Here is a 4,277-nt window from a genome sequence, read left to right as displayed (position 1 = left end):
AGCTGTTTAGCTTGTCTAGTGCGAGATATATCATAAGCCTACATTTAAACAGAGATGCAAAATCTTAGCAAATAAAACGTGTCAATATTCTTCCTTTCGGTCTGATATACCCCTCCCCCCCCCTCTCTCTCTCTCTCTCTCTCTCTCTCTCTCTCTCTCTCTCTCTCTCTCTCTCTCTCTCTCCTCTCTCTCTCTCTCTCTCTCCCAACCAAGGCACCAGACGGGAACCACTTAAAAAGCTCCTCGAGTCACTGGTTCCCTTTTGCCTCACAACATGATTGATGGGAACCGTGCATGCACGAAACAATGGGATCCTTCCCCAATCAACGGACATGAACAACGGTCATGAACTATGAACATGAACAACGGACATGAACAGCGGACATGAACAACGGTCATGAACAATGGACATGAACAGCGGACATGAACAATAGGGTCATAACAACGGACATGAACAATGGTCATAAACAAGGGACATGAACAATGGTCATAAACAACGGACTTGAACAGATGGTCATAAACATCAGGCATGAACAATGGACACGAACAACGAACATAAACAACAGTCATGAAATACGGACATGAACAACGGTCATGATATACGGACATGAACAACGGTCATGAACAACGAAAAATAGTCATGAACAACGGACATGAACAACGGTCATGAAAACCCATCATGAACAACGGACATGAACAAAGGTCATGAACAACGAACATGAAAAACCATCATGAACAACGGACATGAACAAAGGTCATGAACAACGAACATGAAAACCCATCATGAACAACGGACATGAACAAAGGTCATGAACAACGAACATGAAAAACCATCATGAACAACGGACATGAACAAAGGTCATGAACTACGGACACGAACAAAGGTCATAAACAACGGATATGAATGGCCAGTGGATTCTCAATATTCAATATTACCAAACAATTCTTGGGCAAGAATGTTCTTTATTTGAACGACCGTGTCAATAATGAACGTGTGTTTGTTAAGTAATAACGTCCTTGTAATGAATGCGTAGCTCAATGATTAGATGATATTCAGTTAAAATGATAACTACTGACATTGCTAGGTAATCGGGGTATAGTTGCTATGTGCAACAGGATCATCTTCATCATCTCCTCCTACGCCTATTGACGCAAAGGGCACCCGTTAGATTTCGCCAGTCGTCTCTATCTTGAGCTTCTAAATCAATACTTCACCATTCATCATCTCCTACTTCACACTTCATAATTCTCAGCCATGTAGGTCTGGGGCCTTCCAACTCTTCTAGTGCTTTGTGTAGCCCAGTTGAAAGTTTGAACTAATCTCTCTTAGGAAGTGCGAAGAGCATGCCCAAACCATCTCTATCTACCCCCCCCCCCATGATCTCATCCACATATGGCACTCGAGTAAGCTCTTTTATAGTTTTATTGCTAATACTATCCTGCCATTTGACTAGACATATTCTTTTGAGGGCTTCGTTCTCAAAATCTACCAAAATCTGTTGGATATTGTTTCATTGTCATACCTTGACCTCATGTCTATATGGTAACACCGATCTCACTAAACTGATATATAGTCTGATTTTTATATGTAATTTCAGGCGATTTTGATTTCCAAATATTACTCAACATAGTCACTGTCTGATTTGCTTTTTTTCATCTTTCCAATAAACTCCAATTCAAAAGTCCCTGTATTAGAGATCTTAGTTCCTAAATATTCAAATGATTCCATTTTGTTAATCCTTTCTCCTTCCGATGATCTTTAATTTTCCCTTGCATATTCCGTTCTCATCATGTCTTTCTTCTATTCATCTTGAGTTCAACCTCATGTGATATTTCATGCAATCTGGTATGCAAGCTTTGCAAGTCCGGTGGCGTTTTGCTAATAAATACAGCGTCATCAACATACTCTAGTTCCGCTAATTTCCAGTTGCCAATCCAGTCCAATCCTTCTCCACCATCCCCAACTGATCTACGCTTTACAAATCCATGAGGAGGATAAACAACATAGGTGACAACACATTCCCTTGGAGTACTCTCACAGGATACAATTTTCAAATTTATTGCGGAACAATTATTCTTCCTTTATTGCAGTGTTAATAAATATGAATTTCAAGAATGAAACAGAAATACTGAATAAATTTATTATTATGAAGACCGTGGAATAGGTATATACTTGTTAGTCTCAAATTCAATCTTCCAGAAAAAAAAAATGCTCATTAATAACGAAATACAACTGACACACTTCTTAAGCAAGACACACATTTTTACAAAACCATGACCTAAACTAACTTCCCAAATGTAGGTGAATGTATCAAAGTCTTATTGAAAAATATTTTCAGCAGAATCAAATCAAAGCGAAATTCACTATCTACATTTTACAAAACAATGAGGAATTTCAACACCAAACTGTGTTGAATTTTCAATAAAACTAAAACAATTATTAATACAACTAAAGTGAGAACAATGCAGAACCCGGCGAAGCCCTTTGAAGTAAACAATTACAATCACGCCCATATACGCAATAAACTATCTAATTTGCGTCAACAATGTAACAATGCCCACTAGAAAATTAATCTAGTTTTCATTTCCACCAAAAACATCTCAATTACGCAATCAGTGATACGAGAGGCAATTGTAAGAGATTGGTAAAAAAATCATTTCCTTTCATCCACTTAATAAATAGAATGAGATCAGGTGTAAACATACCAACTGCTTCTATTTCATTCTGAAACAGGGTGGGCGTATCCCACTTATCTGGTTGCTTATATGCAAGAATGGAGAGAAGAGGAATGTCTCTCTCTCTCTCTCTCTCTCTCTCTCTCTCTCTCTCTCTCTCTCTCTCGCGCGCGCGCATGTATAAACACAATATATATATATATATATATATATATATATATATATATATATATATATATAATATATATATATATATATATATATATATATATATATATATAAAACATATATACATACATATATATAGATATAAATTATATATATATATATATATATATATATATATATATATATATATATATATATATATATATATATATATATATATATGAAATCCAAAAACACTGTTTTATTAGGCGTAAAAAAGAAAGATAAGTTCAAATATGATTTAAAAAAGCCATTTCGGATCTTGGGAGTTTTCTTAAACAGACATTAATATCATGTGTAGAGAAAATCTAAAGTCATTATAGCAGGTAAATCAATCAATGGTGCATAATATTTTAAAAGTAATACCAAAAGATAATTTTCTGCTTTTAAATCCGAGAAAATAAAAACTTGATACAGAAGATAAGACAAAGCCAATAATAACCTACGAATATATATCTCTATTAATAAGCAATAAGATAAGACCAAGAGCAATAATAACCTACGAATATATATCTCAATTGATAAGCAATAGGGTAAGGCCATAAGCAATAATAACCTATGCCTATATATCTCTATTAGTGAACAATAATGAGCTATGAACACATTTCTCTATTAATAAGTAATAAGACAAGGCCAAAAGCCATAAGAACCTATGAACATATATCTCTATTGATAAGCAATAAGATAAGCCCAAAAGTAAATAATAACTATAAACATACTGTATATCTATATTTGTGAGCAATAAGATAAGGCCAAAAGCAATAATAACCTGTAAATATATATCTCTATTAATGGGCAATAATAAGCCATGACCATATTTCTCTATTAATGAGCAATAAGATAAGACCAAAAGCAATAATAACCTACGAACATATATCTCTATTGATGAGGCAATAATAACCTCTATTAATAAGCAATAAGATAAGCCCAAAAGCAATAATAACCTCTATATATATAGCAACATTAACGAGCAAAACAAAAACAAATCATTACCCACTCGATAATTAGATTCTGGAAAGTGAAACTGGCGCTCTGTATGAGTTCTCAATGGCCAAAATAAATCTAATTTAAACACTTTTCAAAAGTAAGCCGAGCAAACGTCACAGGCGTGAAACCAACTGTGACCATCTGCCCGAGATCAGCTGTTTGCGGCTGATGTAGACACAAGGGAGAACAATATGCGCAAACAATAACGAGTAAACAAGTGTTATTTTTTTTTTTTCAAGCTCACGTCAATGGATGCCTGTCTATACGGCCATGCGTCTACTTTCACATTAGGTAACTATATAATATAAAATATATAAAAAAAAAAAAAAAAAAAAAAAATTCACTTGAGAAAATGACTTTTCAATTCATAAAAACCCAAGGGAAGAAAATCCATCAAAGTCACTTTT

The sequence above is a fragment of the Palaemon carinicauda genome, chromosome 14 (genome assembly GCF_036898095.1).
Source record: "Palaemon carinicauda isolate YSFRI2023 chromosome 14, ASM3689809v2, whole genome shotgun sequence".
NCBI classification, from domain to species: Eukaryota; Metazoa; Arthropoda; class Malacostraca; order Decapoda; family Palaemonidae; genus Palaemon; species Palaemon carinicauda.
Note: the sequence above shows the minus strand (reverse complement) of the source record.